The following is a 19,146-nucleotide window of genomic DNA, read 5'->3' as shown; positions in this document are numbered from 1 at the left end:
GGGATTACAGGGATATGCCACCACGCCCAGCTAATTTTGTATTTTTAGTAGAGACGGGGTTTCTCCATGTTGGCCAGGCTGTTCTTAAACTCCTGACCTCAAGTGACCCACCCGCCTCGGCCTCCCAAAGTGCTGGGATTCCAGGCGTGAGCCGCCGCGCCCGCCCATTCTAGCCTTTTAATCTCTCAATGGCATCAGTTTCCTCGTCTTGAAATGGGGTTGAGAAATTGTGAGGAATTCGAAGCTTCAGAACTTCCAGCTGCGAGACCTTATTTCCTGTTCGCTTTTGCTTCTTCCCTGCAGACCAAGTTGGAGGTGCGTCCTCCTTTTGCCAGACCTCCTCTTGTGCCTCTTGCTGTATGCAGAGCGTCGTGATGACAGTAAGAGAGAAACCACCAGTCCCCTCCCGGTGGGAGCTTGCATCTGGGTGGGAGGGGCTCATAGAGGAGGCAGTTGAGGAAATGCGTAATGGTTGTGGGGCAGGGGTGGAGGTGAGGGGAGGCAGGCACAGCCAGACTGTGAGCCAGGCAGGACTGGGCAGATTTGGACATGGGTGGCCTCAGTGGCAGCAGCATCAAGGGTTCTGGGACCAAAGCCACTTGTTTTGGTGCTGGTCTCAGTGCCCTCCACCCACGTCCTCCAAACCCGAGGAGGCCTCGGGGCTGCCTGTGGAGGTCCATGGCCTGTGGCCCATTCTCATCTTGTGCCTCTCAGGCGAATTTTCTATTTGGGTTGTTGTATTTTTCAGTTCTAAAATTTTCATATTTCTTTTTAATATTGCATGTATCTGCCAAGATGATGTATCTTTTTGTTCACTTCAGTAGTGTTTGTTCTTACTCCTTGGAGCATGGTTATAACAGCTGCTTAACGTCTGTGATATTCCAACACCTGCCTCATCTTGGGATTGGCCTCGGTTGCTTGTCTTTCTCCTTGTGAGATGTGAGAGTTCTGTGGTTCTTTGTATGTTGAGTAGTTTTGGATTGTATCTTAGACTCTGTGAAGATGAAGTTATGAGATTCTGGGTCTTGTTTAAAGCCTGCAGAGAATGTTATTTTTGTTTGTCAGCAGGTTGGTTTTAGCAGGTAGTTGACTTAGGCTGAGACCCCAAGTTCCAGCGAGGGCAGCTCCAATGTCAGTTTTCAAGTCTCTGTATTTTGTGGTTGGGATCCGCCCCACACGTGCACAAACCAGTAGCCAGTCTGGGACCGGGGTGATAATCTACCCACGGTTCAGTTCTCAGGGCCTTCGGTGTGCAATTTATGGTCCGCGCCTGCGCCGTCGAGGGATACTTACGGCCCGCGGCTGCGCCGTCGAGGGATACTTACGGCCCGCGCCTGTGCCGTCGAGGGATACGGCCCGCGCCTGGGCCGCCGAGGGATACTTACGGCCCGCGCCTGCGCCGTCGAGGGATACTTACGGCCCGCGCCTGCGCCGTCGAGGGATACTTACGGCCCGCGCCTGCGCCGTCGAGGGATACTTACGGCCCGCGCCTGCGCCGTCGAGGGATACTTACGGCCCGCGCCTGCGCCGTCGAGGGATACTTACGGTCCGCGCCTGCGCCGTCGAGGGATATTTACGGTCCGCGCCTGCGCCGTCGAGGGATACTTACGGTCCGCGCCTGTGCCGTCGAGGGATACTTACGGCCCGCGCCTGCGCCGTCGAGGGATACTTACGGTCCGCGCCTGTGCCGTCGAGGGATACTTACGGCCCGCGCCTGCGCCGTCGAGGGATATTTACGGTCCATGCCTGTGCCGTCGAGGGATATTTACGGTCCGCGCCTGTGCCGTCGAGGGATATTTACGGTCCGCGCCTGCGCCGTCGAGGGATACTTACGGTCCGCGCCTGCGCCGTCGAGGGATGGGCCCAGGAGCTTGGATCCAGCTTTATGGGATTCCTGCCCTGAGCACCTCCTTCTCTTCAGTCTCTGTGACACTTTCTGGCTTTGGGGCCACCCCACCCCACCCTTATTCCCCCACCCTTTCTGGCTCTTTGGCTTGAAGGCCTGGGCTTTAGCTTCCCTGCTTCACCACACACTTCCTGAGACTGCAGCTGCCTCTGCGGCCAAAGAGAAGATGGAACGAGAAAAAAAAGCCAATGGGAATTTCCTCCATACTTTTGGAAGCACAGATCCTCTGGTCAGAGAGAAGAGTTCTCTGTGCCTGTCCAGCTGTTGTGGTGGGTTTGCTGTAAACTAGGTACCCACTGACTGATGCCAACTATGGGAGGCCTTGTGGGTCATCCAGAGGGCAGATGTGGGCCTGAAACTGAAAACTGTGATCACAGCCTGTAACCCCTTGTCACCTGCTGGAATGTAAGCTCCAGTGAGGACAGGCCTTCATTGCTTTGTTCATCGATGTATCTCCAAGTGCCTAAAACAGCGCCTGGCACATGGTAGGCACTCAGTAGGTATTTGCTGAGCTTGGTGAACTATCATTTCTGGTAATAGGAGCCTCTGCCATTTACCCTGTACAGAGGCTGTAAACCTACGAAACTCAGTGTTCCCTTTCTAGGACAAATATTTTGCAACACCTTTACTTTACTGAAATGAAATTCCAAAGGTAATATAATCTGTCCACATACCGTGTTTAAACAGCCTACTGTCAGTCACAGATTTGGGGTTTGCCTTACTATACTGAAATGAAATTCCAAAGGTAATGTAATCTGTCCACATACCATGTTTAAACATCAGTGTACTGTTGATCGCAGATTTGGGGTTTGCCACCCACACCAGTCATCCAGGACCAAGACCCTTCCTCCAGCTGCAGGAGTGTCGGCTGCTCACAGCTCACAGCTGAGGCCCAAGAGAGCCACATTTTTGTCCCTGGGGGGAGGGGAAGCATACATCCAGTGACTGGTCGAGTCTCCACTCCGGCATCAATTTGGGACATCTCTGAAGGCCACCCCAGGCCTAAGCCCTGAGGGACCACCTGCATCCTCTGCTATGACTATATCACAGCTCCACTTCTCCCTCTGCCCGATCCTGTATTATCTGCCCCTCACAGGTGTTTTTGAGAGCACACCCTAATTCACTACAGGCACACAAATCTCCCTCTCAGAGTGTTTCCTGGGGAACTCGACCCAAGATGATGCCCTAAGTGTTGTACAAGAGATAAGAGGCTGGGTGTCGTGGCTCACGCCTGTAATCCCAGCACTTTGGGAGGCTGAGGCAGGCACATCACTTGAGGTCAGGAGTTTGAGACCAGTCTGGCTGACATGGTGAAACCTCGTCTCTACTAAAAATACAAAAATTAGCCCAGCATGATGGTGCATGCCTGTAATCCCAGCTACTTGGGAGGCTGGAGAATCACTTGAACCTGGGAGGCAGAGGTTGCGGTGAACCGAGATCACTCCATTGCACTCCAGCCTGGGTGGCAGAGCAAGACTCAAAAAAAAAAAAAAAAAAAAAAAAAGGAGAGCTAAGAGAAGCGTAGTTTATAATAAATGTGTTCTCTGCACACACACTTAGGTGTGACTACACTAGGACCTCATAGCATGAGTTTCTCAGGTCCCCCCTCAGACCAACTGGATAGGAGACTGCACTTTGACAAGTTCCGCAGGCATTTGTGTGCACTGGCGCGTGAGAAGCGTTTCTCTAAGATGTTACAAGGGTCAGATGCTTGTGCCTAAGTGACTGCGTGACACACGAGGGCGGATGCACGAGTCACGGCCACTCAGATACCACACGCGGCAGGTGCCGCCAGTGATACGATTTCCACGTCGGTGAACAACTGTTGGTAAAGTGCCGAACAAAACACGTTATGAAACTTTCTCAACTTACACAGTAGTTGCATTTCCGGAAAATTCAGTTTGTCTTAAAATTGTTCGCAAAACTATTTTGTCACGTAGGATCCGTGACATTTCCTCATGGCGCATCACTGCCCCACGCATTGCAGGAGGCCCTGCCCTTCGCGCCGGTAGCCCTTGCCTCGGTGACAACTGAAAACACCCCCAGAGCTTCCCACACTGTCCACTAGGGGTCATCACTGTCCTCGTTGAAACACTCCCAGAACTTCCCACACTGTCCACTAGGGGTCATCACTGTCCTCGCTGAGAACGACTGGTCCACCAGAGAGAACCCTGTGCTTAGAACTTGACATGGTATTACACGAATCCTTCTGACAAGCATAAGAAGTCTTATATTCTCTCTCTTTAGCTAAGAAAACCAAGTTCAGAGAAGTTCAGCAGTTTGTCCAGGGTCACACAGCTAGTAAGCAGGTAGCAAGCAAGATCTGGACCCAGGTCTTCCTGTCACCAAAGCCCATGTTTGCCACAACGTGTGCTTTCCAGGTGTTTGTAGGTGATCAAGAGTTGCACGGTCCCTAGGCCGTGGCCAGGTTTATTTATTTATGTATTTATTTTTATTTTTATTTATTTATATTTTCTAGATGGAATCTCGCACTATTGCTCGGGCTGGAGTGCAATGGTGCAATCTCAGCTCACTGCAACCTCTGTCTCCCGCGTTCAAGCGATTCTCCTGCCTCAGCCTCCTGAGTAGCTAGGATTACAGGCGCCTGCCACCACGCCCGGCTAATTTTTTGCATTTTTTAATAGAGTAGTTTCACTGTGTTGGCCAGGCTGGTCTCGAACTCCTGACCTCGTGATCCGCCCATTTCGGCCTCCCAAAGTGCTGGGATTACAGGTATGTGCCACCGTGGCTGGCCTATTTTTTATTTTTATTTTTGAGACGGAGTCTTGCTTTGTTGCCCAGGCTGAGTGAAATGGCATGATCTCAGCTCCACTGCAACCTGCGCCTCCCAAGTTCAAGTGATTCTCCTGCCTCAGCCTCCCCAGTAGCTGGGATTACAGGTGCCTGCCACCACACCTGGCTACTTTTCGTATTTTTAGTAGAGATGGGGGTTTTGCCATGTTGGCCAGGCGGGTCTCGAACTCCTGACCTCAGGTGATCCACCTGCCTCAGCCTCCCAAAGTGCTAGGATTACAGGCGTGAGCCACCGAGCCAGGCGGTGGCCCATAAGTTTTAAAAAGCTCTCCACGGAGTTGTCATGAGCACCCAGGACTGAGAGCCCCTGAGCTTCACTTGGAATTAACGTGAGCTTGAGCGAGGCTTTGCAGCACGCCGGGCTTGGCAGGTGCAGGCGGAGCGGACCGAGGCTCGGAGGCCGGGGCTGCGCTGGGAGGGGAGCGCGTCCTCCGCGGGCCGGGGTGGGGCCTCCCTGTCTGCGCGCGCCCCCTGCCGGCGGCACCCGGCCCTGCGGCTTCAGCGCGTCGGTCCCGGCTGGAGCTGAGCGTGGCTGGAGAACAAATCCACAGCCAAGTGTGCGTCCGGCTCCTCCGGGAAGCAGTCGTGAGATGGGGATTAAACTCCCCAGGGTTCTATTAGGGGAGGTGACTGTGTGAGAGAAAATAAGGAGGCAGCCAGAGGAGCTGGGAGAGCCTTCAGACGGCCATGCAAGTCTGAACCTGCGTGAAGGAACGAGGGAGGGAGCGCCCCGGACCCGCCGTGTGCTTTCCTACCCCTGCCCTCCCACGCCTGCCCTCCCAGCCCTGCCTTCCCACCCCTGCCGCAGCCAGCCGCTGCCTGGGGCTGCCCCGGGAGGCCCGGCCTCAGCGCACACCACGCTCAGGTGTGCAGCCTTCCAAGGGCTGCAGCTGGGCCTCGGAGTGATGGGAGGTCCCTTCCTCTCCGTGGCCACCTCACCAGTGTCATGGCTAGGAACGTGGGCTTTCGTCAAGACCGCCTGGGCATACCCCACTCCCGCCTGGGTGTAGGATCGCGAACAACTTTCTCACCCTTCTCGAGCCTCGGTTTTCTCTTCCGTATCATAGACATCAAAAGAATTTGCCACAAAGAGCGGTCACAATGCTAAGTGCTTGGCATGCGGTAGAGACTCGATCATCCTTAGCTGTTGTTATTCGTGTCAGAGGCGTGTGAACCAGAGCGACTGCATCTTGAATGGGAGCTGGGTAACATGAGGCTGAAACCTACTGGGCTGCATTCCCAGATGGTGAAGGCATTCTAAGTCACAGGATGAGAGAGGAGGTTGGCACAAGATACAGGTCATAAAGACCTTGCTGATAAAACAGGTCGCAGTAAAGAAACCGGCTCAATCCCTCCAAAACCAAGATGGCCATGAGAGTGACCTCTGGGCGTCCTCATGGCTACACGCCCACCAGCACCATGACAGTTTACAAATGCCACGGCAACATCAGGAAGTTCCCCTACGTGGTCTAGCAAGGGGAGGCATGGATAATCCACCCCTTGTTTAGCATATCAGCAAGAGAGAGCGGTATAAATGGGCAAAGCAGCCCTCAGGCCTCCATCTGTGGTGCAGCTGTTCTTTTATTCCTCTACTTTCTTAATAAACTTGCTTTCGGGCCGGGCACGGTGGCTCACGCCTGTAACCCCAGCACTTTGAGAGGCCGGGGTGGGGGGCGGTGGATCATGAGGTCAAGAGTTCGAGACCAGCCTGGCCAACATGGTGAAACCCTGTCTCTAATAAAAATACAAAAATTAGCCAGGCGTGGTGCGGGCGCCTGTAATCCCAGCTACTCGGGAGGCTGAGGCAGGTGAATGGCTTGAACCTGGGAGGCGGAGGTTGCAGTCAACCGAGATCACGCCACTGCACTCCAGCCGGGGCGACAGAGCGACTCTGTCTCGAAATAAAAACGAACAAACAAAAAAATAAACTTGCTTTCACTTTACAGACACACCCTGAATTATTTCTTGCACAAGATCCAAGAACCCTCTCTTGGGATCTAGATCGAGACCCCTTCCTTGTAACATTAGGACTCTTCAACTATTCCCATGTTATCTGAAAGAGTGTAAAGATACAGTCTATTCCAGAAGGAAATCTTTCTTGTAAATCCATCAAATATTTACATGTTCAGAGCCGCCTTCGCCCAGGATGGGGACACTGGGGGTTCTTTCTGCTCTACCCTAGCTTTTCCCTCCCTCCTCCACATCCAGGGGGTCCTGGAGGCCCTTCCATCCACCCAGGACCTTGGCTCCGTCCAATCCTCCTCCTCTTCCTGGAGCAGACGAGAAGACTTTAGGAGCCATGGAGGAGGGCAGAGGGTGAAAGAAAATGGTCCTCGGAAAGGCACAGCCACAAAACCAGCGCACCTTTCTTTTGCCATCATTGGTGGCCTCACGACTCTGGTGCACTGTTATGCTGAGAGCATCTCTATTTCCCCTCCATTTTCATAAAGATACCCCCACCCCCAGGAAGGGTGTGGGGGCCAACTCAGTGGCCTGTAGCGTTGTCCATGGATGAGCAGGAGAAGCACTGGGGAGGGTGTGGCCTGGTCCGGCTTGGAGGTGGGGGAGGCGCTGTGCAGGGCTGCTCCTGGGAGTCTGCAGAGGTGGGCACAGGGCGAACCGAAGGTGTGGTGTCTGGGGCGGGGGTGATCAGGGAGGAAGCCCCTCCTTGGTCCCAGGGAGCAAGACCCAGGCCTGAACCGAGGCACCAAGCAGGAAGTGCCAGGGTTTGTGACAGGCTGGAAAGGAGGGAAGAGGGCAGCGCAGGCCAGCCCAGGACAGCCGGGACTGCCCTCCTCCGGGCGTGTGGACAGATCAGGCATGTCACCGGTGGGGCCCCGCACCTAGCGCCAGCCCCAGCTAGACCCATCACCGGCCTGTGCCTTCTTTTCTCCCCAGGACAGGCTTGGCCGTGGTCATTCCAGAGGAGCCCAGAGGCGGTGAGACCCTGGGGCAAGTCCTTGCTCTGCAGCCTTGTCCTTCTGGTGACCCCATCATCTCTGCTGACCCATGTTCCGCAAGCCGAGTGACTAATGCACAAAACCTCCCCGGGGAGAGCAGAGACCAGGCCACACTCCGAAATGGAAACGGAGCCCAAAGGGGTGTGGCTGATAACCTGGGCAACCTCTTTCTCTGCCCACAGGTGCCAAGAGAGGAGGGAGGCCCAGGGCGGGGGAGGAAGAGGGCAAGGGTCAGAAGCGGGCAGGCAGAGGGAGTGGACACCAGACAGCTGGGGAAAGATTTCCCACTAGACAGGAAGCTCCATGAGGGCAGAGACCAGGTTTATCTCCTGTACCCACAGCCTGGCAAGTAACAGGCACACGGTAAGTACTCATGAGCCACCGCACCCGGCCCCCTTGTCTGATCTTGGTGATCTTGGTGGGGAAAATTATATACTTGCCCAGTGGGAAGATGTTTTGACCTAAAACTGCTTAATGATTTTTGTGCCACTCTCTGTCATTTGATTCTGCCGTTTAGTTGCAGCCTAGCCTGGGAGGTCTCGTCCCACAGCCTCACTGGGGAGGCAGAGTCACCCACTGGCTATTTTTCCAGCCTCAGCAGACATCTCTATAACTGCTGTCACACTTTTGCTAATTTTACTGAAAGATGCGACAAAATCCCTGCAAACAGGTTGTGATGTGAGCTGCCTTCAGCTTCTGATACGATTCCTCCTTCGAAAACATGCACCAGCCCCCCGCATGGGACTTTGCTGGTCACTTCATATTCCACTGGAGGCCACCGCCAAGGTTTGCAGGAAGCCCGTGGGTCTTGAAGAGCTAAACTGAAAGGTTAGCCAACTCCAGAGACTGACCTCCTTGGAAGAGTCTGATCACTTTTCTCGTTTCCTGAGGAGTGGTTAGTAACATAGGCAAAGCCAGAATTTCCCATAGCTGCCTAGGGAAAGAAAGACAATTTTTGTCCTAGTTACACTTGCCAAAGCAAAACAAAATAACAAAGCATAACTCTTCTCCACTGTCCACAGCTTCCATAATCGATCTGCACGGCCAGACCTCCTGGGTCCCCTACCCTGGGCCCTGCTCCCTCACAGGCCAGGGTGTCTGTAGGAGGGCCTCCATTCTAGGTTGAGATCCAGTGCTCTCCTCTGGTCCAGGATTACTGCTATTTCCATTTATTTTTTTTTTTTAGGTAAAAAATGGTTATTCTTATTTAACCATGCTGCATATATACAACAATATCAATATATACAACTTGAACAGATACAATTTATACATAAAGTACAATGAAAGCATGCCTTTTGAAATCGATGCAGCTGACTTACTATTCACTTTGTAATTTTGGCCAGTATACAGTATTGCAGTAATACTGCTGAAGTTATTAATTATTTAAATTAGTTAGATTACAGCATAAGTTTCAGGGCACTAGAAAATCTATGTTTTCCCAGCCTGGGCAACATGGTAAAAACACATCTCTACAAAAAATACAAAAATTGGCCTGATGTGGTGGTGCATGCCTGTAGTCTCAGACTTGGGGGACTGAGGCAGGGGGATTGCTTGAACCTCAGGAGGTTGAAGCTGCAGTGAGTGGGGATCACACCACTGCACTCTAGCCTAGGTGACAAAGTGAGAACAAGAAAGAAAGAAAGAGAGAAAGAGAGAGAGAGCGAGTGAGAAAGAGGGAGGGAGGGAGGAAGGAAGGAGAAAGAGAAAGAAAGAAAAAGATCTATGTTTTCTTCCATTCTTCTAGGATTTTTGTTTTTGTTTTTGTTGAGACGGAGTTTCGCTCTTGTTGCCCAGGTTGGAGTGTAATGGCACGATCTCGGCTCACCACAACCTCTGCCTCCCGGGTTCAAGCGATTCTCCTGCCTCAGCCTCCCAAATAGCTGGGATTACAGGCATGCACCACCACGCCCGGCTAATTTCGTAATTGTAGTAGAGACGGGGTTTCACCATGTTGTTCAGGCTGGTCTTGAACTCCTGACCTCAGGTGATCCACCCAACTCGGCCCCCCAAAGTGCTGGGATTACAGGCATGAGCCACTGTGCCCGGCCTCTCCTAGTATTTTTAAGAACAAGGAATAATTAAAAAGAAAACAAATGTGTACATTAGGAAATCGAGCAGACACTGGCTTACTTAAACGTAAAATCTGCCCATTCTTTAATTCACAGCCCTGCAGGAAAGAGGACTTTCCTTGAGACTAAAGTGAAGGGGAAAGATATTAAAAACAGACTAAAAAGAAACAGAAGCAAAGCAAAAAGAAAAAAAACAAAAAACCCAAACCATAATCATGGTTTTAAAAATATGTTACAGATGAAGTAGCACTGCCCCCTACCACAAAGTCACCTGAAATTTTTGCTGCAAAAAAATTCCCCTTTCTCCAGAAAGTGAATGAAATAGCATATGGAATGGATTCCATTCATGGGGCAAGTATGTGATGCAACCTCCTTGCCTTATTACATTTCTACTTCACAATAATCTAAACACAAACAGAGAATACGATTACATTTTAACACCCTAACTATTGGTATAGGTAACATAAGGATTCTTAAAGAACACACTATAAACCAGTAACTCTACCAAGCCTCCTTTTTTAGTAGAGATGGGGTTTCACGATGTTGGCCAGGCTGGTCTCGAGCTCTTGACCTCGAGATCCTCCTACCTCGGCCTCCCACAGTGCTGGGATTACAGGTGTGAGCCGCTGCGCCCAGCCCAAACTTTCTTGAAGATCTCGGTCTTTCCCTGTGGTTCCTCTTGCAAACTGGTCTATTTTCCTTCAGTTTCCAAGCCTTCTTACCTTTTTCCCTCAAGTTCTCTGCAAAGTTGCTCTGCTCTTTTCCTCCTTTCTTCCAGTTCTGTATGAGGTTCTTCAAGAAGTTTCTCTTGTTCCTCGGCTTTGGCCAACAAATCAACGCCACCAACAATTACCTTCTTCTCCAGGGCAGAGAACTTTTCTGGCAAAGACTGATGCTCTTGTTGGGTTTTAAGATCTTTTTTCCTGTTTCTCGAATTTAGCTGCAGCCTTGTTTCTTCTTCCACGTCAAGCTTTGTTTCAAGTGCCTTTCTCTCCGCATCCGCTGTCGCCGGCGTTTCAACCGTCCTCTCTGGGAAGACTTTATTTTCCCCTTTTTTCCTTTTCTCTTCATCTTCTCCAATCTTACCCTCTTCATTGTCATCTCCATCCGACCCACCGACATCACAGCCTGATATTTCTTCCCCTTCTGTGAGCTTCTTTTTCAGGTCTTCTATTTCTTTCTGAAATTGATGAAGCAAAGCATCCTTCAGATCTTCATTAAATCTAGCTTTATTTTTAATACTTTTTTTTGGAGACAATCTTGCTTGGTTGCCTAGGCTGGAGTGCAGTGGCGCGATATCAGCTCACTCCAACCTCCACCTCCTGGGTTCTAAGCCATCCACCTGCCTCAGCCTCCCGAGTAGCTGGGATGACAGGTGCCCACCACCACGCCTGGCTAATTTTGTATTTTTAGTAAAGATGGGGTTTCACCATGTTGGTCAGGCTGGTCTCCAGCTCCTGACCTTGTGATCCACCCCTCTCGGCCTTCCAGAGTGCTGGGATTACAGGCATGAGCCACCACGCCCGGCCCCATGGAATGATTTTTAAACTACTGAACTATAAAATGATTTTTTAATTTATTGATTGATTGGCATCGTGACCCCCTCCCGTGCTAGGCAGACCACCCTGCTCGGGTGCAGCCCAGTGACGCCGGGCACGTGGAAGGGCTTGCCAGGGACTCCGTGCGCAGGCGCGCCCTTGGTTTTTCTGCCTGTTTCCCACCAGCTGTGTATTTTTGGGACAGGGTCTGACTCTGTTCCCCAGGCTGGAGTGCAGTACCGCGATCTTGGCTCACTGTAACCTTCAACTCCCGGGCTCAAGGCTCTGTTCCCCAGGCTGGAGTGCAGTGCCGCGATCTTGGCTCACTGTAACCTTCAACTCCTGGGCTCAAGCAGTCTTCCCAGGTCAGCCTCCAAACCCACTAGTTTGTTTGTTTGTTTGAGACGGAGTCTTACTCTGTCGCCAGGCTGGAGTGCAGTGGCACGATCTCAGCTCACTGTAACCTCTGCCTCCCTGCCTCAGCCTCCCGAGTAGCTGGGACTACAGGCGCCCACCACCATGCCCAACTCATTTTTTGTATTTTTAGTAGAGACGGGGTTTTGCCATGTTGGCCAGGATGGTCTTGATCTCTTGACCTCGTGATCTGCCCACCTCGGCCTCCCAAAGTGCTGGGATTACAGGTGTGAGCCACCATGCCCAGTCTGTTTTTTTAACATTTTAAAAGGAGAAGATAAAGAAAAACAACAGGCCGAGTGCGGTGGCTTACACCTGTAATCCCAGCACTTTGAGAGGCCGAGGCAGGCGGATCACCTGAGGTTAGGAGTTCGAGACCAGCCTGCCCAACATGATGAAACCCCGTCCCTACTAAAAATACAAAAAATTAGCTGGGCGTGGTGGCAGGCGTCTGTAGTCCCAGCTGCTTGGGAGGCTGAGGCAGGAAAATCGCTTGAACCAGGGAGGCGAGGTTGCAGTGAGCAGAGATCATGTCACTGCACTGCAGCCTGGGGGACAGAGCGAGACTTCATTAAAAAAAAAAAAAAAAAGAAAAGGAACAAATTATAGGGAAAGGAAAACATTTGCAACAAATCTGACAAAAGTGTCCCTATCAGTATCAGTATTTAATGAAAACACTCACCTAGATTGATAAGAAAAATACTAAGATCCTAACTGGATGGACTTGTTTAGACAGTTCACTATGAGAACACACACACACACGCACAGGAAAAATAGCTATTTAACTCTCAAAAGTGGTAAAAAAAATACATTAAAATACATGGCATGATTTTTTTTTTTTTTAGACAGAGTCTTGCTCTTGCCACCCAGGCTGGAGTGCGATGGCTTAATCTCGGCTCCCTGCAACCTTTGCCTCCTGGGTTCAAGCGATTCTCCTGCCTCTGTCTCCTGAGTAGTTGGGATTACAGGCGCTTGCCACCACGCCCGGCTGATTTTTGTATTTTTAGTAGAGATGGGGTTTCACCATGTTGGCCAAGTTGGTCTTGAACTCCTGACCTCAAGTGATCTGCCCACCTCGGCCTCCCGAAGTGCTGAGATTATAGGCATGAGCCACCATGCCTGGCCCCATGGAATGATTTTTAAACTACTGAGCTATAAAATGATTTTTAAAAATACTTCCCAGTGCTTGCAAAGATTTGGTGAAAGTGGCACTTTCATACATTTCTAGGTGCAATTTTTTTTTTTTTTTTTGAGACAGGGTCTCACTCTGTCACCCAGGCTGGAGTGCAGTGGTGCCATCATGGCTCACTACAACCTCCACCTCCAGGGCTCAAGCCATCCTCCCGCCTCAGCCTCCTGAGTAGCTGGGACTACAGGCACTTGCCACGATGTCCGGCTAATTTTTTTGTAGAGATGGGGTTTCACCATGTTGCCCCAGGCTGGTCTCAAACACCTGGGCTCAAGCAGTCTGCCCACCTCTGCCTCCCAAAGGGCTAGGATTACAGGTGTGAGTCACTGTGCCCAATTGAGGTGCAAATTTTTGAAAAGTAATTTGGTAATGTGTGTTAAGAGCCACCAAGGATTTCTACACATTGATGCAGTAGTACTACTTCTGGGAATCTATCCTAAGGAAATACTAAAAGAGAGGGAAAAGCTGTAGGCATAGTTTCCATGGCAAATATTTAGAGTAGTGAAACCAGCAAACCAAGCAAAAACAATCTATCTAAATATTCAACAATAAGGGAAAAGTTGGCTGGGTGCGGTGGCTCACACCTGTAATCCTAGCACTTTGAGAGGCTGAGGCGGGCGGATCACCTGAGGTTGGGAGTTTGAGACCAGCCTGACCAACATGGAGAAACCCCCGTCTCTACCAAAAAAAGTACAAAATTAGCTGGGCGTGATGGCGCATGCCTGTAATCCCAGCTACTCCGGAGGCTGAGGCAGGAGAATCGCTTGAACCCAGGAGCTGGAGGTTGCAGTGAGCCGAGATTGCGCCATTGCATTCCAGCCTGGGCAACAAGAGCTGTCTAAAAAATAATAATAATAAGGGAAAAGTTTGTTAAATTATGGTATAACTACTTGATGAAGCTCTTCCCTTAAAATTATAGATACATAGTAATATTAAACATGCTTAATATAGTAAATAAAACAACAGACTATAAAGTTGTATCTACAGTGTGGTTTCAGCTATGTTAAAATATATATGTAGATGAGAAAATTAGGAGCAAAAAATTATTAAGTTTAACTATGGAGAAGGAGGGTTATATGTGATTTTCTAATATACGTGATTTTATTTTATTATTTCTTTCTTTCTTTCTTTTTCTTTTTTTTTTTTGAGATGAAGTCTCGCTCTTGTCCCCCAGGCTGGAGTGCAATGGCTCAATCTCGGCTCACTGCAACCTCTGCCTCCCAGGTTCAAGCGATTCTCCTGCCTCGGCCTCCTGAGTAGCTGGGATTACAGGCGCCTGACACCACGCCTGGCTAATTTTTGTATTTTTAGTACAGATGGGGGTTTCACCATGTTGGCCAGGCTGGTCTCGAACTCCTGACCTCAGGGGATCCGCCCACCTTGGCCTCCCAAAGTGCTGGGATTACAGGCGTGAGCCACCGTGCCCGGCCTATTTATTTATTTTTTGAGATGGAGTCTTGCTCTGTCACCCAGGCTGAAGTGCAGTGGTGTGATCTTGGTTCACTGCAACCTCCGCCTCCCAGGTTCAAGCAATTCTTCTGCCTCAGCCTCTGGAGTAGCTAGGATTACAGGCACGTGCCACCATGTCCAGCTAATTTTTGTATTTTTTGGCAGAGACGGGGTTTCGCCATGTTGGCCAGGCTGGTCTTGAACTCCTGACCTCAAGTGATCCACCCGCCTCAGCCTCCCAAAGTGCTGGGATTATGGGCGTGAGCCACTGCACCTAGCCCTAATATATGTAATTTAATTATAAATTAAATATAAATTTAATTATAAATTAAGTGTATATATAAATATATACATTTAATTATAAATTAAATATATAAAAATATATACATTTAATTATAAATTAAATATATAAAAATATATACATTTAATTATAAATTAAATATAATTAATATATGTGATTTTCTAATGTCAGATTTTAAAAAACATTTGTATATTGCTTTTTTTTTAAAGTAAGAATGGGAAGAATGGAGAAAGAGAGCACGTGCATGTGTCTCCCAGCTGCAGGTATTTTGGGCACTTCCACCCCTGCCTCATGCCGGCAGTCCTGCACTCAGCCTCAGTCCTGCAATCCTGCATACAGTGTGTGGGCTCTGGGCCCCAGCTCCTCCCCAGGAGGAGGGGAGCAGACAGGGGAAGCAGCTCCTGACAGGGAGGGCAGATGAGGGCAGGGGAGAGGACAGTGTGTCCTGGCCCTTTCGTCCACCACTGGGTTCCTCCTCCACCTATTCCGGTCCTACCAGCCTTCAATATCCACTCGCATCTGAAGATCTGATTGATTGGCCAGTGTCACTCCTGCTCATGCCCTCCAGCTGGGAACCCGACAAGGCAGGGAGCCAGGGTCAGGCCCAGAAACCTGCCTAGAACTTCAGCGTCCAGCCAACCAACTGCAGTGATGAACTAACAGTCCCCCCAGGGCTGGCCGGGGCCGCTTGGAGGACCAGATCTCTCCCGCTGAAGGGCGAGGGGAGGAGGGAGACAGCTGGATGTTTGCTTCATCTCCGTCTGCCAGAGACCCCTTTCCTTTCTTGGCCTGCCTAATTTCTACCATCTTGAAAAACTCCGCGGAGGGGCCACCTGCTGCGTGACGCCTTCCTCAATACCTGCCTCCCTCCAGGGCCGGCTCCTGCTGGGGACACCGGGACGACAGAGACAGGCTGCAGCTTAGCAAACATGAGCTGATGGAAAAGAAAATTACTTGTTTGTGACTTCCTTGGTCTCACTTCTCCCTGGGCCCCAAATCCTCTGCACCACCCCTGCTGTCTTTCAAAGAACAGCTCCTTTTTTTCTGCATCTGTTGAAACCAAGAAACAGAAATAAAGAACAGCTTCCTCGGCCCACTTCGGGAGCGTGGGGAGGGGAGCAGTGTGCTGCTGCGTGAAATACTCGTTTGTTGTTTGAAGCCACTCGGTTTTGGAGTCATTTGTTAGGCAGCAGCAGATGACTGACAGACCCTCCTCCTTTCACGGGTGTTCTCTCAATACATCTTTTCATTCACTTCTAATCCTGTCATGCCTTCAGCTTTTCAGACTGAAAAAACACAGGTGTAAACATAATAGTCAAAACAACCAGCTCTTACTGAACACCGACCTGTGGGACACACTTCTAATCACGTACCGTTTGAGTTAATCCTGCAGCCATCCTGTGAGAGACTCCTGTGGTTCCCATTTTACAGATGGGGAAACACACACAGATGTTAACTCATTTGAATGTGGAGAGAGAAGTTAGAATGGCAGAAACAGCTGTGGTCACTGCAGGGGTTCTTGTTTCGGCTCTGCCGTGTGGCTCTGGACAAGCCATTTCACGCCTCCAGACCTCAGTTTATTTTTATTTATTTATTATTTTTATTTTTACTTATTATTTTTTGAGACAGAGTCTTACTCTGTCACCCAGGCTGGTAGGCAATGGTGATCTCGTCTCACTGCAACCTCCGTCTCCTGGATTCAAGTGATTCTCTTGCCTCAGCCTCCCGAGTAGCTGGGATTATAGGCACCTGCCACCACACCCAGCTAATTTTTGTATTTTTAGTAGAGACGGGGTTTCACCATGTTTGCCAGGCTGGTCTCAAACTCCTGACCTCAGGCGATCCGCCCGCTTCAGCCTCCCAAAGTGCTGGGATTACAGGTGTGAGCCACTGTGCCTGGCCCAGACCTGAGTTTCTTCATGTTTCTAAAGCAGCATACATAACTACACACTACATCACTGGACCCTGAGGTCCCTTTTATGATGGTAACAAGGATAACAATAAGGTATCACTAGGATTCCGAGAGTTAGACTCATAAAACCAACATAGACCAATGGACCAGATCACACACAGATCCATACATACGTGTGTGTGTGTGTGTGTGTATACAAACGTACAACACAAATGCCAACTGGAGTCATTCTTTCCATGGGGCCTAGACATAAGAATGGATCAAGCCCGTTCCGCCTCCCTCGTCAAGTACAAGGTTCTCCCGAGACCCCAAGAATCCTTTGGTGGGGGTGACGCTCTTGTGCCACCTCCGGCTCCCAAGTCCTGAGACCCCGAGAATCCTTTGGTGGGGGTGACGCTCTCGTGCCGCCTCCGGCTCCCAAGTCCTGAGACCCCGAGAATCCTTTGGTGGGGGTGACGCTCTCGTGCCGCCTCCGGCTCCCATGTCCCGAGACCCCAAGAATCCTTCGGTGGGGGTGACGCTCTCGTGCCACCTCCGGCTCCCATGTCCCGAGACCCCGAGAATCCTTTGGTGGGGGTGACGCTCTCGTGCCGCCTCTGGCTCCCATGTCCCGAGACCCCGAGAATCCTTCGGTGGGGGTGACGCTCTCGTGCTGCCTCCGGCTCCCATGTCCTGAGACCCCGAGAATCCTTTGGTGGGAGTGACGCTCTCGTGCCGCCTCCGGCTCCCATGTCCTGCCTGTGGCTTCTTGGGCTGCACATCCCACAAGGCATTTCTGCTTCATCCTCTGTCCCTGCGTCAATCCCAGTGTGAGATGTGGCATTTCTCTTTGATTTCTGCCCCCATGCCCCATCTCCGTGAGGCACCCGCCTGCTGGAGAGCTCTGACTGTGATCTCCAGGCCACTGGCCATGCTGCATGGCCAGCTGCTGCCTGTCACCAAGAGGCAGGCAGTCTCTCCCCCAACCCCCAACCCTGCTGCCCCCCAACGGAGCCTCCCCCTCCTGCTACTGCATGGATTACCGGATAAAATACAGGATCTTCAGCCACATTGAATTTCACATAAATGACAAATCTTCTTTAGTATAAGGGTTCCCAAATCTTGTATGTGATTATAATACTTAAAAAAATCATCTACTGTTTATATGAAAGTAACATTTAACTGGATATTCTCTATTTTTATTTGCTAGATCTGGCTTTGTCTTCCTTTCCAAGGCTCTCCTCACCCCTCCCTCCCAGATCATCCCTGACCCTGCAGATTTTGGCCACTCTATAAACTGGAGCAATTCTGGTTTCCCCACACCTCACCCCAAAACTCAGCCCAGGTCCACGCCTCTGTGTCTAAATCCCTTGGGGACATCTGCTCCTTTATTAGTTCAGGGCACCCACGGTTTATGTTTTTGTGTTTAATCCCTGTAACCTGTTCCTTTTGTCCCTGTGTTGCTGGTGTGGTATTTCTGTTGCACAGAAAGGCCTCCCGGGCTGACATCAGGGTGGAGCAGGACCTCAGTGCCTAGGCAGCATCAGTGACATGGATCGAGAAAGGATGTACCTGAAAAGCCGGTCAAAGGAGAACAAGAAGGGGGCATCCTGGGAGGCTGCTCCCAGGAAAAAGCCTGGTGGGAGGGCAGGGGCCTTGGACACGGGGACCCAGCTCCCCACCTCCCCACCTCAGAGAGTCCTGGGAAAACATTCCTGGCAGTAGCCCGGCCTTGCCCGTCGGACAGTATTAGGGAGGGTGAGGGAAAACACTTTGTGGTCAGGTCAATTTGGAAAACTTCCTGTAAAAAGTGGTGTTTGTTTCAGAGCTTTGGCTAGGCCGATGCACAGTGCGAATTTCCAGAAGCGGGTGAGCGCAGCCTTGTGCAAGCTTCATTATCCACGGTGTCTTTTTTTTTTCTTTTTTTGGAAAGCTGTTCATGCAAGAATGCTCTGTTTTGGGAAACGCAGTCTCACACCCTCCTCTCCCCTAATCCTGTTTCTAGGCTCGTCAAGCTTTCCAATTTGAGTCTTCAGCTATCCAGAAGCTGTGAAGGGGCAGCCCCGTCACCAGACACAATCCTTGCAAAGGGACAGGCTCCATCAGCCTCCATGGAAGACTGACAGACCCACAGAGGGGAGAATAAATCAACCTGCAAATGAAGCATTCAGCCAGCTTGGGAGTTCTGCTTTCCATTTTAAATTAATACACTGGCCTTCTGGTTTGTACATCAGTTGTCCTCCCGTGGGTCTGGCTGGTAGGCATTGGTTTCTGAGGGGCTGGCTGTGTCTGGGGCAAAGTGGAGACCTCAATCCTGGGCTGCCGGGATGGGCCAAAGTGACCTTCAATGGAGCATCTCCCAACTCGAGAATTACAGGGATTTATGAAATGTGGATCTTTCCTGAATGTTAAATTTGCTGAGGGCCAAAGGGTTCAACCATCTCAGCAATGGGCAGGGGCCAGAGGTGCACGAGGGAGGAGAGAAGTGAGGAGAAGAAGAGCGATGGATCGGGGTACAGGCGATCAGGCATGGGCAGGCAGGACAGGGGCCTGATGCGGGAGGGCGGTGGTGGGGACGGTGTAGGGAACAGGAGGTGGGAGGAAGCAGGCTGCCA

At 50.8% G+C, this 19,146-nt stretch overlaps 1 long non-coding RNA gene across 1 annotated transcript; it reads left to right on the top strand.

Annotated features, from left to right (window-relative positions):
* Positions 1-284: 284 nt before the first annotated feature.
* LOC130541402 (uncharacterized) lies at positions 285-18,697 on the top strand. Its single transcript, XR_008955453.1, has 2 exons — positions 285-380; positions 18,537-18,697. It is a non-coding gene; the product is annotated as an uncharacterized LOC130541402 (long non-coding RNA).
* The last annotated feature ends 449 nt before the right edge of the window (positions 18,698-19,146 follow it).

Source organism: Pan paniscus, chromosome 2, assembly GCF_029289425.2.
Source record: "Pan paniscus chromosome 2, NHGRI_mPanPan1-v2.0_pri, whole genome shotgun sequence".
In the NCBI taxonomy this organism is placed as follows: domain Eukaryota; kingdom Metazoa; phylum Chordata; class Mammalia; order Primates; family Hominidae; genus Pan; species Pan paniscus.
The sequence above is the reverse complement of the archived record's forward strand: the minus strand, read 5'-3'. Positions and strand labels throughout refer to the sequence as shown.